Here is a 19,177-nt window from a genome sequence, read left to right as displayed (position 1 = left end):
AAAGGAGTGTCCTAGATGCTGCTTGACATGTTCTCTGAGAGCGGATTCCAGATGCTTGTACCCCACCCTTCTCCGCACTGCCACGCAGGTACCTCTTACTCGGTGTTCCTTCATGAGACCGTGGATACATGAACGACTCTTCAATTTATTGGTGGCAGCTACACTTGCCATCCTTAGCGCATCCTCAGGGGAGGACCGCTGTTTTTTCTCCACCATGTTTGCACAGGCCCTACCCCACGTATGCACAGTATAGCATTTACAGATATCATGCTGTACATTTAACAAGGTTTTACTTACAGTTTGGGGATAAAGTAGTGGGTGTGAAATATGGAGAAGTCATAATCTGTTCCTAAACCCAGACTCTCGGGGAAAGTTTAGGTCTGGCCCCTTTTTCTCTCCCAGGCTCCTGCCGGGTGGCCAGGGACGGCTCATGCCCACCTACCCTCACTTTGAGACTTCTCCATGCCCCTGAGGCCACGGAGCCTGTCTCTGGCTTCAGAGAGAGACTGCTGTTTTCTCCCATTCCTTCTAAGGCCCTCTGCATAAAGAAATGTGTCTGTCTTGGAGGGCCTGGGTGGGTCAGTCAGTTAAGCATCCGACTCTTGATTTCGGCTCGGGTCATGATCTCAGGGTCATGGGATTGAGCCCTGACTCAGACTCTGTACTGAGCGTGGAGCCTGCTTGAGATTCTCTGCCCCTCCTCCCAGCATTCACACGTGCGAGTGCTCACTCTCTCCCTCTCTCTCTCAAATAAATAAATAAATCTTAAAAAAAAAAAAGAAAAGAAATGTGTCTTGATTCCAGTTGCATCTTTGGCTTAAGACATAGAGGGTTTTCAATAAATATTGTGTGAATTAAAAAAAAAAAGGACACTGAGCCATTGTTTACTGTCCTGTGGAGACTGGACAAGTATGATTGTATCATCCAAATTAGCTAGCATTTCCAGATAACCCATTGTTAAGTTAGCGGGACCCCCGAAGATCTTTGAGGACATACTGTCCAACTGACATAATTTATAGATCAGATGACAGCTATAATTTCTTTGTCTTCTTTTGGATTAGGAATTTAATAACACACATTCTCCAAATTCAGCCTTGAAACTTCTGTCTTCTTAATTAAGTAAGCTGTTGAGTGAATTTTGATCCCAGGGAGTTTGAAATGCAGAATCTCAGGCTCTACCTACAACTTCCGGAATCAGAACCTACATTCTAATAGGTTCTGCAGGAGATTCATATGCGTATTAAAGTTCGAGAAGCATTCCCAGGGGTCATGGTTCTTGCCTCTCTTGTTTTAAGGAAGAGAAAGTTCTCTTGCTTTGGGTTTTCCTCTTATGTTTCTCTTCTATTCAGATCTGAGCGAAGAGACTAGAAGGGGATATAGTGAAACATCTGCTTCTTGCCTGTCTCTATCTTCTGGTAAACTTCTACACGCAAGACATGGGAGGAAGATCATCTGGACATTATGTCTGCAGCACCAGCTAATTCTTCTAAAGAGACTGGAGTTTATCGCCATCAGTCCAGCCAGTTTATGCCTACCCTCTGCCAGGCACCAGGGAACCACCACGATATCCATCTCCTCTTGAACCTTTTCGGCCTTTAAGAAAATTCCCGCTTTAGAATCACTTTTCTAAGATAAATGTAGTTTTCTGCACCCAAACATTACAACTGTAGCTCATTAAAATCTTATTAAGAAAATGGCAAATGGCTTAGTTTTCGACTGTAGAATAACTTTAAAATTCAGGCCACTTTTTACCCTGCACCCAGACCCTGAGTACAATCCATTTCATTAGGATTGCCATGCCAAGCCTCAGGCAACAAAGGTTAGAGGTTATGTGTTCAGGATAGTGTAAGCTCCTGGTCCAGCTTTAACCTCAGGAATGTTACCAATGGGCTTCCTTCTCGCAACAGTCTTTGTGCTCACGTGAACCCTCTGTAATGTGGTGTGTGTGAGTGTGAGCGTGAGTGTGCATGTATGCATCACCTCACATCAGCTATATTACTTCGGTGGGTAAATGTCCTTTTTTTTTTTTTTTGAAGATTTTTATTTATTTATTATTTGACAGAGAGAGACAGCGAGAGAGGCAACACAAGCAGGGGGAGTGGGAGAGGGAGAAGCAGGCTTCCCGCGGAGCAGGGAGCCCGATGCGGGGCTCGATCCCAGGACCCTGGGACCATGACCTGAGCTGAAGGCAGACGCTTAACGACTGAGCCACCCAGGGGCCCCGGTAAATTCCCTTTTTAATCCCCTTTCTCCACCAATACTCAGGGCCATTATTTGGTGTTACATTCTTATGTTTTGGACTTTTGCTCTCTGTGGTTATCTCAGATATTCTAGATTCCTTCTGCTGATTGAGCCCTGACTTCCTCAGTTCCCCTTTTTGTATTAGAATAATTAAAAGAGCCTAGAAGGTTATTTTTGAAGTGGCAGCTGCAACTTTGACTGAAATGTCCCCTGTGGGGTAGCAGTGGCCTTCCTCTGCCTAGTGGGCTCCTCTTTCTATTACCTTCCTTAACAGGTTTCCAGATTCCAGGGCAGGCTTGAGACCATTTCTCCTGCTGCTCTCTGCTAGATGGTAAGTTATCTGGCTTCCAGAGTCTCAAGTTTCTGGAAATTCTTATCTCTAGAGGCAACTTCAAAATGCCCCACGTCTAAATGCCAGGTAATAACCTTGCCTACACCAAGAGTTTAGTGTGGAAAAGTCACAGTGGAAGGAGAGATATAAAATTGTTCATATAGTTAAGTGGAGGACTCCATATGGTATAATCTGAATGGAAAATATAAAATTTTACTCATAATTTTCTTGAAAATATATACAGTTTGAACATGCTCATGTATGTGGGCAAACAATTTTTGTTTAGATTAGTGGTGTAATTATGGAAAAATATTTTTCTTGGGTAGCTGCTGTATTTTGAACTCAGTAAAATGTTTCTTAAGGGCCTCAGATGTTTGTCATTATAACTAAATGATTATCATCGGTGTTGAGGATGTAAATGACAAAACGTTTGCTGTCTAAGAGTTTGTATTACCTGGTGGCCTGTTCTGTTTGTGGAGCTGCTGGTCTTTAGCTTCCCCGTGGTATTTCCCTGGCCAGAGCTCAAATGCCTCTTCTTTTTGTGCTAAAGATTTCCCAGAGAACACTCTCACCTTCTGGAACTTTATGACTTCCACTCTAGGCTGACCAGTCTCCCTACTGGCTGGCTCAGTCAGTGTCCTGATCTCAAACCTACCCTGACATCCAACACTCGGACACTTCCAGCTCTATCGTTTCTTCTGCATTTTTGAGAAACTCCAAGTTTAAAAGACAGGGCTTAAAAACACACCTTTCTTTCTAGATACTTCCTGGAAGGTTGCAGGGTAGCATTTTCAATACATTGTAACACTATTTTCACAAATGTGTCTATTTTGCTCCTGTCAGTTTCCAGTCCTGTTTATTTTATGTTTGCTGCTTTAGTGAGCTTTCATCTCTGTATATTTTTAATTTTCACTTCTATTTTTTATTTGTCTGCCAGCTCAGTTTTAGTTTATCTCTTTCTCTTAGTTAGTTTGTTTATTTACTTCTAAAGTAAGCTCAGCGTGGAGCCCAACACCAGGCTTGAACTCACGCACGACCCTGAGATCAAGACCTGATCTGAGATCAAGGTCGGACGCTTAACTGACTGAGTTACCCAGGCGCCCCTCTTCCTCTTAGTTTATAATCTCTTATTTGAACACTTACAGCTTTTCTTTGACTCTATTTTTTTCTTTTTTATTAAGAGATATAATACTATCTCTAATTTTATTTAGACTGTGGCATTTTAGCTCTTCCTTCTCCTTGATTGATTTGTTGTTTGAGGTTATTTTGTGTGTGTGTGCCTTTTGCTTATATTCTGTTCCTTCCTTCTTTTTTGCAGTTTCTATGCATATGTTCCATTGTGTCTCCTGTCTGATAATTGACTTATATTTTAATGGAGCCTAATATTTGCTATACAATATTCAAAAGAGGGCAGAGATTTGGGATGGGATAAAGGTAAGGGGGCAGGGGAGCAAGAGGTGAGATTCACCACTTCTGCCTGAATTTTCTCATACACATAACCATTCAGGGAATCAGTTATATCCTTTTCCTGGTGGCGGGTCTCTCCTCTGATTTTGAGCATTCATGACATTGGCTCATGATGTTTTAACTCACCCTATCCTGTGGATGGGGGTCCAGGTTGTAGACAATAAAAATGATGGCTAAGATAATTCTTCCTTCAGTATGGTATTCCTGTTGTTCCATGACACATCTATGGGGTGTACCCTGGTTCTCCTAGATCATAGCTCTCTTTTCAAATAGCGTTTGGGGATGTGATTATATTAAGTCATTAATTACTTAAATGAAATTGTATTTTGACACAGTATGTGGCAGGGACATTTCCTATTTTGGGTTTTGGCACTGTGACTATTTCCTTGTTTCAATGAAGATTAATTTCTCTCTTTGAATTACTTAGTGGTTTTTGATGGGTGCCTTTGCTCTAACATTTTTCCCCATATCCCCAGGCTATATATATATATATTTTTAAGATTTTATTTATTTATTTGACAGAGAGAGACACAGCGAGAGAGGGAACACAAGCAAGGGGAGTGGGAGAGGGAGAAGCAGGCTTCCCGTGGAGCAGGGAGCCCAATGCGGGGCTCGATCCCAGGACCCTGGGATCATGACCTGAGCCAAAGGCAGACGCTCAACGAGCCAGCCACCCAGGCGCCCCCAGGCTATACTTTTTAAAACGAGTCTTCACCGACGTCTTAGAGATAAGTCAAACAGAAGATCAACATGGAGAATAGGCTGTGTCTCCTAAACTTAGACCAACCCTAGTGTCTTGTGGCTGGTTGCCCTGTGCTTCACTCCCACCCCGTCTTCTGGACGGCATGTGCCATTGTGTTAGAAAACCTGTTTTTCCTCCTGATCTTTCTCTTGAGTGTGTAGGGGCAAACCCAGTTCTTCTCTGCTGTGTGTTTCTTCCTGTGCATCTCCTTTACTCTCACAGAGAATACTTCACTTCTGGTCACCAAATGTGTAGGGTTTTTTCCCCCACGAAGCAATTTCCACACCAGCTGGGCATCCTACAATTTAACTCAGTTCTGACACTGTCTACCGGAGATAATGTCAGATCCCAGAGGTTAAGAGCTCAGTCCCATAGTTTTGCTCCCATCTGACTTCAGGTGCTAATCTCAAGTCGTAGGTCCCCAGGTCACGCACAACTTCCGTCCTTGACTATACATCAGAGATTGCCTCCTCGGGTTTGGTTAATTTGCTGGAGCAGCTCACAGAACTCAGGGTAACACTTCTTATATTTACCAGTTTATAAGAGGGTATGATAAAGAATATAGATGAAGAGCCAGATGAAGACATACATAAGGCAAGGTTTGGGAGGGTCCCAAGAACAGAAGCTTCTTTCCCAGTGAAGTTGGCGTATGCCACCCTCCCAGTACGAGGTTGTGCTTACTGACCTGAAAGCTCTCTGGGCCTCATACTATATTGGTATGTTATGAAGGCATGATCAATTATTAGCTCAATTCCAGCATCTCTCCCCTCCCTGGAGGATGGAGGGGGTGCTGATCATGGCTTGGTCTTTCTGGTGACCAGCCATCATCCAGGAGCCCACCAGAGTCACCTCATTAGAACAAAAGATGCTCCTAGTGTTCTTATCACTTAGGAAATTACAAGGGTTTCAGGAGCTCTATTGGGGGCAGAGGCCAATATATATTTTTTCCTGTTGTCTCATAGCCATTCACAGAAAGAAGTTTATTCCGTCCCCTCCACCACCCCTAAGAGTTGCTCCAAGCCTTTCCAGGCCTTGTAGTCTGGGCCCAAGCAACCCTGCTTTACACAGTTATTCTCTAGCCTCCATTCAAGAGCTCTCCTTCTGAGTGCTCATTTCTATGGTGACATATTGGACTCCTCTTAGGATGAATAAAAAAGAGACATCCAGTCCTTTCACGTGGCAACCTCGTTCCGACATATTGGTTTGTGGGTTAGCCTCACCATTCAACAAGACAAATGTAACACAGTGTAATGTTGCTAGACTTCCAAATTTCTTGGTTAGTCATTTGTTTCCAAATTTCTATATTACACAAGGAAGAAATGTGGCAAAGAGAAGTAATGCTTTTCCAGCAACGGAAGGACAGAGAGAGGATAGTTAGAAGGGCGACTTTAACGAGGGCACCCCAGGCGAGATGTACTCTTCAGCTAAGTAGTTCTTTTGTCTCTCGATCGAACAGCCAGCTGCAACCCCCTATCAGAACCAATGCTGTTAAACATCAGAATCATGTAACTTCCTTATTCTGATTTCAATCTGATCCTTTCATGATTTGATGTTCTAGAAGTTTGTCTCTCAGGAAAATATATGCTTATTTTCTTAAACAGCAGTTAAACTTCTCCTTATAAAATAAAAATTAAAATTCTGAATTTACAAGTAAGTCTGTTGTAAGCGTTGATAGCATAGTTTAGCATTCCTAAGTTAGATGGTCTCCAGCACAAATATGAGGTGGAATTCTGGAGTAGGCAAGGCTGGTGGCAGCCCCTGGGCTGTGGTCAACACACCAGTAAATGCGCCTGAAGGGGGTCTTAGAGGCAAAGATACACTTCCCTGGGGAGGCTGCTTTCATTTGAACCTCCGTAGTGTGGACACTGCCTAACTAGAGAAAACATTGATCTGACACCCAAACACTGGTAAAATTAGACTCATTTAATGAATCCGTTGTCACAGGTCAGCCTTAAAACAACCCCAAGAAGCTTTCAAGTCTAAAATAATTTTAACCAATATACCATCCTTTGCAGAAGTCAAAGCTTTAAAAAATGGTATCAGAGTTCACCAAGCAGAAATAATTTCTCATCCTGGGAAGGTAAATAAGTGTTTATATTCAAGATTAGTTTCACTTATTTAGATGAGTGTCAAATATAAGATACTTTGGGATATTTTAAATTTAAGCAAAGCTTGAAATAATTTCCTGGTTTTTGTAAAAATATTTTTTTTTATCCTCACTGAAGTAAGAAGGAAAACCATATATTGAGCATCTTCTATGTGCAAGGCGGTATAATCAGTGATTGCTAGATATTATCCCTTTTAATTCCTATAACTGCCTGACTAGTTATGATATTGTCCCATCTTAAAGATGAAGAAAGTGAGGCACTGAGAATTTGTTTCTTAGCCAAAGTCATACAACTAATGTAGAACTCGAATTATAACCTAGGTCTATGTCCCTACTGGAAAAGGAAAAAAACATAATTATTGCCGTGCCAATGCTTTCCAGCCAGAGACCGCCAGGAACACACCTGTGGTTGGATTTTAGGTTTACTCATTGCTGGGAGGGAGAATGCATACCATGTGGAAAGATGTAGCATCTCAGAGGGTGTTAGAAAGAACCTGTTAAAAGATTTGGGGTTTGGTTGAGTGATTAGGGGAGGGGCCTAAGGAAGTGGGGGTTTCCTCTGGATTGGACAGAAAGCAGGAATAATTTTAATTGGGTATCTCAGTTAATATTATCTACAGGAAAGGTAAACCAGGACAAAGCATAATGGTAAAGAAGTAGCACTCACTCACTTTAGCCTATAGAGGGGGGTGTTTGGTTTTTGGTGGGTGGCAGAGTGACCTTGTTTTTGTCTGTTTAGATGAAACTATGAAGTGGCCTTTTTTCATCTAAGTGATTTTGTCTGATGTTGGTGCGTGTAACAGAAGAATGTACATGGCCTAGCTGTGCACACCAGGCCAGCTCCAAACAACACTGAGTCTTAGCTGTGTCAGACCAGTTCCTGAATATCAGGGGCTGCTTTTTTGTTTCTCAACTAGAACCATGATATGAGAGCAGAGAAGTAACAGTAGCTGACCTTTGAAATTATGAAACTAAGTATTCTCTTTCTATTGGTTAGAATAGTTTGTAGGATTTGGGCGAGTCTAAGTCATGATATGACAGCAAAGAAGGGTCTAAGTCTGGAGTTGAGGCATACATGATGCGATTTCCATAGAGCTGTTCACAGGACATGGTTTCTGAAAAAGAAATGGCAGGAGAGAGAGAGAAGGAGTGAGAGAAAGAGAAAGAGAGAGAGAGACTGTGTTCAAGATAGAAGCTGTGATCTGTCAATAGCTCACCCCAGCCCATTTGCCAGATTCTATTCATTAGAAATGTGTCACTAAATCCAACCCACACTTCAAGAGGCAGGGAATTAACCTTCACCTCCTGAAAGGAGATGAATCAAAGAATTTGTGTACATATTTTCTGAACCACCAAAAGTCTATTTGTTTTAGTCATTATTATCCTACAAAGTTTTTTTAGACTATGTTTTATTAAGAAATATATCATGTTTTAAAAAACTGTCATTAATTAAAACAAATTACATCTGCACATTTTAACTTAATGAAGTTTATTTACTTAAATGCAGTTAATATGAGAGAGAGAAAGAATACCTATTTAAATAGTGCAGGGAAGGAAAGCACAGTGCATGCTACTTAATTGGATTCAAGTTGACTCAACTAGCTACAAAAGATATTTTGAAGAATACTACAGGAAATTTGAATGTGGACTGGTCATTAGATGATATTAAGAAGTTACAAATTCTGTTAGGTGATCATGCTATTGGGCCATGAAAGAAAATGTCTTCTTTTGAAAGTGGTACTTATCTAAGTTTTTCAGGTGAGATATACTACGTCTATTTATTTTATAATTTCAATCCTCCCCCCAAAAGGTAAAACAAATATGCCTACGTTAACATTTTCACAACTTAGTAAATGTATATGAATGTTCAGTCCACAATTCTTTGTACTCCTTCTGTGTTTGAATTTTTTTTTTTTTTTTTTTAAAGATTTTATTTATTTATTTATTTGAGAGAAAGGGAGAGAGACAGAGAAACAGCATGAGAGGGGAGAGGGTCAGAGGGAGAAGCAGGCTCCCCGCTGAGCCGGGAGCCCGATGTGGGACTCGATCCCAGGACTCCGGGATCATGACCTGAGCCGAAGGCAGTTGCTTAACCAACTGAGCCACCCAGGTGCCCCTGTGTTTGAATTTTTTTTATAACAAGTTAAAAAAGAAAAAACAAAACAACCCAGTGCAGGTGAGTCTACCTCCACTCAGAGCACAGGCAAAGAATGAGGAGAAGGTGAGAGTGTGGGCTTTCCATAGGGTGAGCTTCGTGCCACATCGAGAGAAACTCTATCACAGAATGGTGTTCTATATATATGGGAATACTTGTTCATTAACTATTACATGTTTGCATAGACAAAATTGTTTATATTACACTCCATCAGCTATTTTAGTATTTTGGGAAAAACGACTTTGACGTCATCTGACTTCTGCCTGCTGTGCTGTTGTTAGAACTGAGACGGTTGTGTCTGTTTTAGTAAGGGTGTTTAGGAATGGCACCTGGAGCTGGTATGTTTTTGTCTATACATTCCAGACAGTGGGCAACCCCGGGTTCCCTCTGGTTCTCGGCCCAAATGGTTCCATCTGGTGCTGTGGGTTAGAGTGTGTGAATGAGGGCAACCTCCAAGTTGTGTGATTATTTATCACGAGTCATCTTTCCCCAAATGAGACAGTTTCAAATAGTAGCTTGAGCTTTGCAGTGCTCTTAGCTTAAATCTCCCACGTTGAGGATTTCATGTTGCCTCCTTCCAGCTATGAGAGTCGATTTGCCGGATATCAGTGTTTGACACTGACAGTTTGGGCTGGAGAGGCTGAGAATACCCGTGGAAGAGGCAAGCCTGCCAGATAAGTGTGACAGAGGGAGAGGGGGAGCCTGCAGTGAGGAGACCCGCATGGCAGAGATCAAGGGCTGGATGGGAGCAGAGAAGGAAGGGCGATTGCAGTGGAGGATGGAGCCAGAGACCATTGTTGAATTTAGGGTCAGAAAAATCTGTTGTCTCGATGAAGAATTAAATAGAGCAAAGACAATTGTTGCTCCAACTCCAGGTTTCACTCATAAAACAACGTGGGGTAGGTCTGCAGTTACCGAGTGGAGGAAACCTTGTGTCTAATTGATCCTTTTGAACATTTACCTGCAATGATGGAATTAAAATCTGATCTGCGCAGCACTCCTGCCGGAATGCTTCAAGCATACAGTGCGCGGGGGGCCAGTCGGATCGTGTGCACCCTCCCACTAAGGTGACACTCAAATCTGTCATAACCACCCTCTGAATGCCATCATGGAGGGAGTTCGTTCCATCTGTTTGTCACAATGGCCCATTTGCAGCCTTGTGGCTGTAAGCCCCTTTTAAAAATGATTTCCCCTCAAAAGCCCTTTCTTTGTGTGTGCTTGTGTGAGATTTCCCATCTCAGATCAAAGTTCACCTGGCCAACATTACAGCTTAGTGACAAAGGCTATTTCAGCATCGGCCCCTCACTCCTGCTGCTGACAAAGTTGGTTCTCAGTCGTCTTCCAGAACGCCGTAATATTCACCAGCGTCTTGCAGGGTGGCCTGGCCCACTCTGCAGTGTGCGCCTCGTATTTTTATCCGTGTCTGTCAGAGACCCGGGGTTCAGACTATTGGCAGTCCAGATGACATCTGGCTTCCCAGCTCCCCCAGAATACTGGCTGCAGTGCTTATCAGTGCATTATTCATCAAAACTGATGATGCAAGGTACAACATGCTGTCTGCAGTTCAGTGTATGAGTAGAAAGGAGTTGGCAGAAACGCCTGGTGTCCTGTGAGCAGCATGTAATCAATAGTCTGGGTGCTTGTTCACTTCGTGCTGATGACTATTCCCTCTGGTACATTTCTGTATATTTTTGGGTTCACTGTACTACCAGCTGTGCAATTTTTTCTTCCTCCTCCATTCCTCATATCAGCCCTGATAGAGCAGAAGGAACAACCTTTTTGTGCGGTGGGTATCAAATCAAATAATCTAATGACCAAAAAGAGGGCAGCAGGCCTGGGCAAAAAGAGACAGATCTAATAATTTCCAAGTGTACTTGGTAATAAAATCAAATGAGCTGCGTTTAAATTCAGACTTTCTGCTACTTGGCTCAAATTAAACAATACCAATCCTCCCTTTTGCTTCATCTCAAACGACAAACAAATCATTGGCTTCCCCCCTCCCATTTTCTCCTTTAAGTGTGTGTATGTAGAGGCTACTGTTTGTAAATCCAATCCATTCCTTCCAAGTAGAGGGAACTTAGTTCCCTCTGTTAAGGACAAATGCTCAACACTGTCACCAACTTGAAGATTGTGAGAGTAAATACCCCAGCCCCTCCATCACTGATGAAGTTATGAGGAATTTTGTAAGATGTTCTGGAATCAATACTGAAATCCATTCAGTTGAAGAAATCAATGTTCACTTGCAAGTTAAGCAGTTATCCATCTTGCACAGTTTTAAAAATCTGATTATTTATTATTAAGAGAAAGGTAACCTTCCTTTTTAAGACATAGGAAAAATAGATATTCAAGTGGAAAAAAGCTAGTTTTAAATGTTCAAATCAGTCTCAAATTTTAGTCAACTTCTTAGCAATTATCTTAGAAGATCTTTAAGATTTTCATTTTCTCTGCAAGTCAGAGTTTTAAAGAGCTCAGTCAGGGTCCCCATGGTCTCAGCAGTAAAGTCCATTGTCTGGTAGGTGATTTGAAGGCTGGGAGGTCATGGCCAGTGCATACCTCGGGGTTGCTTCCATGCCCGTGGTTTAATCACTGTGTCCATCAGTTTTGTCAGGGTTGATGGTCATTGCAGGCCCAAGCCATGATCACTACAAGACATTAACTGGTCTCCTGAGTCTCTACCATCTTCAGCATTAAAAAAATATGATTCTTTACTTTTACAAACTGAGTAAGTTTGGGTAGACTGATTCCTAGTTGGCAGTAGTTATTTCTTGGATGCAGGGAAGACGTCAAGTAGGAATTCCAAATTCTGAGATGTGTTTGGGATGCAGCACATCCAGCCACTCTGCACACAGACGACATTCATCTCCTGACAAGAATGAATCTCTGGGGGACGCCTGGGTGGCTCAGTCGTTAAGCGTCTGCCTTCGGCTCAGGTCATGATCCCAGGGTCCTGGGACCGAGCCCCGCATCGGGCTCCCTACCCCGCGGGAAGCCTGCTTCTCCCTCTCCCACTCCCCCTGCTTGTGTTCCCTCTCTCGCTGTGTCTCTCTCTGTCAGATAGATAAATAAAATCTTTAAAAAAAAAAAAAAAGGCTGAATCTCTGGCTTCTGGATCCTGCCCGGGAACACAGCTTCAAATGGGTACCTGCACAGGCAATACAGTATGATGTGGCCGGTTGTGGACAAGATTGGAATAAAAGAGGCAATCGTCACGGTGGTTGCTAAAGTCACAGAATTCAAGTTTGGATAGCATTGCAGTTTAGTCATGGGGTATCTCAATGCCCGGGTTCAAATCTTGCCATTTCCTAGCTCTGAAGCCACCAGTAAAGTTGGTTAATTTCTCCGTTATTCAATTTTGTCCCATGTTAAATGTGAATAATAACATTACCCAGGTCATAGGGTTATTGTGAGGAATGAATTGAGATATATCATGTAAAGGATTAGCAAGCTCCTGGCACCTGGTAAGTGATCAGTGAAAGCCATTATTATTACTGATGGCTAACGAACTAGGACTTTGTAGCATTATTTCCATTCAATTCTCTTCATCTGCACTAACATCTGAGCATCTAACATGAGCAAAGCACTATCTTATGTGTCGAAGAGTAAAAATAAGATGAAAATATGGCTTTGCCCTGAAGATGCTTAGAATTGATGGGGTGGCATTAGACTTGCAGACACCTAACAACAATAAGGGTACAGAAATGCCAGGACAGAGGCACAAATCACGTCTACACACCGTGAGGGTGAGAGAAGGACAGAGTCTCTGATTCTTACTTGAGGTGGGAAGAAGGGTGGTGAAGGAAAGCCAGGTGATCCTTTGAGCTAGTCCTGGAAATATAAATCAGAATTTAAAACGTAATTGGGAGTGTGAGAGGATATTCCAAAGGAATATCAGAAGCAGGAATGTGGGGAGTTGTGGGGATTATAGCAAATGGTCTGTTGCACATTAAGCATCTATCTTGTTTCATCGAGAGCCTACATGACATAAAGAAAAAAATACGAGCTTTAGAGTCAGCTCGACCTGTGATTGAATCTTGGATCTTTATTCTCTGGCTGTGTGACATGAAACCTCACCATATGTGAGCCATATTAACCTCATTTAAATGTGCAACAGTGATGCTAATAATCACATATATCCCATAGTATTGTTGTGGGGATTTACGGGAATAACATATGTAAAGCACCTGCTTTATGATAGCTACCAGTAAATATTTCCTTTGAGGGGCAGAGAGTGGGAGGTTTGTTCACCACTTTTTTAGGATAGCACAGCAGCCAGCTAGAGCTCCCCTGTGCTTTGAGGTTTAGGGAAAATTAACTCAAGCCCCAAATGCACTTTCTGGGGTGTCTGTGCAATCTCTAGGTCACTCCCGTCTCTAAGCCCCCCAAGCTTCCCCTAACTCTCCTTTGTGCCTTTCCTTCTCTTCCAGAAGCTGCCATTGTCCTTCTCAGAACAGCCACGTGAACATTAGTCCAGACAGAATGGATAGTACATGCAAAGACCCCAAGGTAAGAGTCTGCTTGACTGAATCAAAGAAGATCAAGGAGGTCCTAGGGCCAGAGCAGAGGGGATAAAGAGACCATGACAGGAGGTGTGGTCAGAGAAATAGTCAGAGGACAGATCATGTAAAGCCCATAGGCCATGGTAAGGACCTTAGATTTTATCCTGAATGAGATGACACGTCTTTGAAGAGTTTTGGTAAAGGGATGAGATGATATCTCTTATGCTTAATAAGAACCACTCTGACAGTAAAAAGCAAAATAGACTTAAGAGACAAAAGTTGCAGGGAGACCACTTAGGTGGCTACTGAAATAATCCAGGTGAGACCTGATGGTGGCCTAGGCTAGGCTTGTAATAGGGGGAGTGGTTAGAAATGCTCTAGGGAGAGGAGAGCCAATCCATTCCTGGATAAGATGTCAAGGTGGGAAGAAGAGGAGTTAAGGGTGAGTCCAGAGTTTTTGGCCAGAGCAACCAGAGGGTGGGGTATTTGCCAAGTGGGGGAAGACTGAAGGAAGAGCATATTTGGGGAGAGAAAATCAAGAGTTCTGCTTGGGACATGTTAAGTCTGAGATGGCTTTTCCTATAAGTCATTCATCAAAGGGAAATGTCAAGCAAATAGTTTGAATACATGATTTTGGAATTCAGAGAAGAGGTTAGGGCTCAAGATTAAATTTGGAAATGCAGTATCCTCCAACTGTTAGATGAAAACATCGCACTCCTAGCTCAGAACTATGTAATAACATGGATTTTAGTTTTGACCAGAGAAATGAGTTTTGTTCTGAGTCAGTTTGCCTTAACCACCATCACGTACCCTGCACTGCCTAGGAGCAAGGCCAGCTCAGAGCGTTGGCCTGTGTGGGGCCATCCAGTGAGGGCCCTGGTGAGCCAACAACAATGGGTGTTGCACCTGGAAACCCAACCGGGGAAGAGGGAGGCAGACATCCAAACTGTTCCAGAACACACCCAGAGTAAACAAGCAAAACTCATCTTCCTTTATTTTGTGTTTTATATCACTGAGCAATTTGATTAAAACAAATCAGCAGGACAAAAAATGAAGTTGCTTTTCTGTGGGGAGACAAAATTAGTGAGAAGAATCAAGGTTGAGTAAATGTCCTATGGATGCTCCGGGGAGAGGATAAGTTTTCCAGAATAAGAAGGGAGTTCTTCAGAATTAGTTGTTTCCTAAAACACAAAGTCGCTTTCATTTAGTGCTTTAAACGGGGTCTGGGGCATGGGGCATATCTAAGGATAAACAGTCCACGACCTGAGAGAGTTCCAAAAGTGTTTCTGATACGTTTTTGACTTGATAAGATGTGGACATTTTTCACAAAGGAATTTCCTTATGAAAGTAATTGGGTCAGTCATTTGGAAAGAGTATTCGTGCAAACTTAACTTGGCAGCATTGCTGTAATGACCTGGTTGGCTGTCATAAATTTCGGCCGATGCAGCCACACTGGAAGGGAATCAGTGCCTACAAGTGGAAAGAAACCATGATGGTGCACCACTCCGCCATCCATTCAAGGGAAAACTTGCTACAAGGAGTGCATGGAGCCAACAGCTTCTGGCTGCAGGTGGCTTGAGGATCTGCCCAGTGGACAACTAAGCAAAGCTGCTGTACAAGGGCCTGTAATTCTGGACAGTGGGAGACTGCTCTGTGGGAGCTCCCTATGCACCAGCTCCTCATTGGCTGACGGAGCCTTTCCTGCCTAATTCCTTCCTTCCTTAGTACTTTCACAGTGTCAGCCCTATATCAGAGTCTGAAAGCCTCCCCTAACTGCTCTTCTTCCTTTTCTCTTTTCTCTTTCACAGGTATGATCCCCAGTTGATATCTTGCATTCCTAGCTCTGTCTGGGCATCTGCTTCTGGGAAGACTCAATGGACACACTGCATTAACCTTCACTTTGTTGTACTGGGAAGCTCACAGAGAAGACATGGAAAAACAAGAAATAAACCTACTTTTATAACTTTGCCTTTACTCATATTTTCCCCATTTATGCCAATATTTGACATACTCTGAGACATTCCTTGCCTCCAATCCCTGGTTTTCAAGTTTCTGCTCTGGTTAGGCCACATGGACTCTTTCTGTGAGAGAATTTAGCATTTCTTGAAAGAACACTAACATTATGGGAAAATAGACATTAAAAAATGTACATTATTTAAAAGATAAACTTTCCCCTGACAACTAAGCAATTGTAAACTGTTACCAACTATTTTCCACTCTTCTTTGGAGTTCTCTGACACAGAATTCGTTCCTATCAAATATAAATGCTTATTCTCTAACTATAACAGATTTAGGGAGGAAAGGCCGTGCTGGCAAATGTGAAAACAACTGAAACAAAGTTGGGATGGATTGACCTCAAATGAGCATCCCAGGGTTTTTTGAGTAGAGAGCTTGTTTTCAAGGCATCCTTACCATCCTTAACCCCTTAATGCCTTGTATGATTTCTGTATGGGAAAGCCTGTAAGATCAATTATTTTTCTTTCTTATTTTACTGTTGAACAGAACCCTGCCGTGGGTTTTGGATCATGAGCCCATGACTTCAACGGAGACAGGCCAAGTAAGAAGAACACTGCACTGTGGGGCTAAAGCCTGGTTTCTTACTCTGGTTCAGCCATAACTCCATCTGTGACCTGGGCCAAGTCAACTTTTCATGTTTTTTAGAGGCTCCCTTTCCATATGCATAGAATTGAGGGGCTGAAACCACAACTCACTTATGACCACTTTCAGCTCTTAATGCCTAGAACTTACCAATTTAAAAGGAATAAAATCCACCTAAATTCATCCTCCTGCACAATGTCTTCTCTAAAAAGCAAAACACTAAAACGTCTTTGTTTTTTTAGACATTTGTTTGCCGTATTCAAAACCCTTCCCCTGCTTTGTGGGATGATCTCAACAAATTTAGAAGGATCGAGACCAATTCCAAATCATCTGGAGTAATTAATTCCAGTGGTTGGAGTTAATTATGATGAGGCAATTCATAAAGTATACAGTAGAAAAAAAGCTGCAATTGATGAGACTTCATCAGCAGTGGATTTTTTTCAAAGGCATTCTTCTGGCAATGCATTTCAAAGTTAAACATATGTGTGCTTCAATGGTGGGAAAATAGTTTATGAGGTTATCATTAGGTATGGGCATGAATTATGCGCAAATGGCCCGATGTATATTTTTGCAGATAAGAAACAGGTCTAATTGGTGCATAACATGGGAGAATTAATGACAATAACAGAGACCTCAACTCCATCATAGTTTTTATGTATAAACTATAGTATATTTACAAAAAAAATCCATTAGTAAAATGGCATGATATTATGAAATAATATTAATAACAATATGAAAAATTAACAGGAACATATTGAGTATAAAAATGATAATTTGGGAAGCACTCTCAAATTTGTATTATAAAAATAAAGAATTTGCAATAACGCAATAACAGACTATATTTCTGTTTTATGATTCTGATAATAAAGCACTTAGGTTCCACTTTCATGGTTTATGCTGTTATCAGAACCCCCTGATATAATTAGATGGCCTTATTTTAGATAATTACTCATATTTTCTTATTGCATAGCAAAAATCCCACTGGTAAAAAAACCCTCTAGATCTTAAATCCAAGAGCTATGTTGCTAAAATGAAACATGAGAGCCCTGCAACCAAGTTCATCCACAATAAAGGAGCCAGGATTTTTGTAAGCTGATTGATAATGATAATATCTCTCCCTTGCATTTTTACATTTTTTTTATAGTTTACAAATTGATTTTACTTTTGTGATCTCTCTCATTCTGTTTTCTTAACACCCTGTGAGGTAGGTGCTATTATTCCCATTTCGTAGTTGGAGAAGTTCATGTTAAGGAGTTATGGGCATATTAAATGTCAGAGCAGAGATTCAAACAGTTATCGTCCTACTCTAAAATGCCATTCTACTCACAACCTTGGAAATTACAAGAAAAACCATCCAATTAGGAAACATCACATATATGGTGTGCATTGCAATATTATGTTGAAAAGCCGATTATTAAATTATTATTAAATCCGTTCCTGACCCTTGGAGCTGGATGCCTGAGCTTTTTTATTTTTATTTTTACTAGTGAAGTATAATCAACATACAATGTTATATTAGTTTCAGGTGTACAACCCAGTGATTCGACAATTGCATATATTCTGCCATGCTCACCATGGTAAGTGTAGTCCACACCAGTCCCCCTACAACATGGATATGGTTACGGTTACTATTGAGTCTATTCCCTATGTGGTACTTGTCATCCCTGTGACTTATTAATGGAAGTTTGTAGGTCTTAATCCCCTTTCCCTCTTTCGCCCATTCCCTCCCTGCTCTGGCAACCAGGAGTTTGTTCTCAGTATTTATGAGTCTGTTTCTGTTTTGTTTGTTTGTTCATGAGGTTTAAACCAGGTTTTGTTGTTGACTGGCTTTGAATCCTTAGCCAAATAGCTTGCCCTCTCTGCAGTCAAATGCTCTACCACTGAGCTATACCCCCGAGCTTGCCCTCTCTGAAAGGAGGGGACTGAAGTCTTTTTCTAGATCTAATGCACTTGACTCAAATTTTGTTAAACTAAAATTAATGCATTGCTGATTGATTGACCATGTCATTGTCATTTATGTAACCATATTGTAATGGTTATAGGAGGCAATCAATGGCTCAGAAAGTTTGCTTTTTAAGAACAAGCTAAAATAAGCTTGCATAAGATATTTCCTTTGAAAACTATTATATCTGAAGAGGGTTTTCCCTATCTTATATGAATAAGGCAAAACAGCCTATTTTTTTGCGGTAAGAAGAAAAAAAAGAAAAAACGGAGATTAGCCTAAGAATGTCTTAATAACTTTCTTATTCTTTAAGAACCACAGAAATGTTTTATTGTGAGGAGGAAAACAATCTCACCAGTCTTTTGATATTAATATAAGCACATTTGCTCACATATGCTAAATTTATAGAATTGCCTAAAAATGGTACATATGTGTGTACTTGCCACTGAGAATGTGAATGGAGCTAAAAAATCAAAATAATTGTTAAAATGCTGGTCACCCCTCATGAATGTATGAATTTGAAATAAATTTCAAACTCTATCATAAATACAAACATTTGAATTTTGGTTTTGATTTTTGCGGCATTTCAGATAAGTTGTCAGTTAAAACATTGCTACTGTAATGATGTATTTCTGCTTAAGTTCCATACGTTTTTTTCTTATATAGTTACACAAGCCCTCCCCAACTTTGCCCTAAAAAAATCCGTGTCTTAGGGATAGCTATTGTTTATTATGGATCAGGAGTTTATGTGTATTATTTACTTTTGTCTTCTTAAAAACTTGCAACTGAGGTATTGTTATCTCATTTTTGCATATAAGGAAAACAAGCTCAGTAGTAAATCCAAGTCTACCTGCTTCTCAAGACAGGTGGGTTTCTTTATCTACAAAGCCTTTGATCCAGTTTGTAGCCTATTGCTGTAACCTAGCCTAGTTCTAGATGTAGAAACATCTATGTGCTAGGAAATGTGAGTACTAGGGTGGTAGAAATTTCTACGTAGTGGTTTTTCTGGAGAATAGGAAAATTCTGGGAGTGTTCATGAGTGGTCCTCAGAAAGAATAATTTTCCCCCTAAGAAGACAATTTATTTTATGGTTGGGGA

At 41.3% G+C, this 19,177-nt stretch overlaps 1 long non-coding RNA gene across 1 annotated transcript; it reads left to right on the top strand.

Annotated features, from left to right (window-relative positions):
- The first annotated feature begins 2,470 nt into the window (after positions 1-2,470).
- On the top strand, positions 2,471-15,502 carry LOC144379778 (uncharacterized). The gene is made up of 3 exons (XR_013443156.1): positions 2,471-2,572; positions 13,468-13,546; positions 15,348-15,502. It is a non-coding gene; the product is annotated as an uncharacterized LOC144379778 (long non-coding RNA).
- The last annotated feature ends 3,675 nt before the right edge of the window (positions 15,503-19,177 follow it).

This window comes from Halichoerus grypus, chromosome 13 (genome assembly GCF_964656455.1).
Source record: "Halichoerus grypus chromosome 13, mHalGry1.hap1.1, whole genome shotgun sequence".
Classification (NCBI taxonomy): Eukaryota; Metazoa; Chordata; class Mammalia; order Carnivora; family Phocidae; genus Halichoerus; species Halichoerus grypus.
Note: the sequence above shows the minus strand (reverse complement) of the source record. Positions and strands in the feature narration are given on the sequence as shown.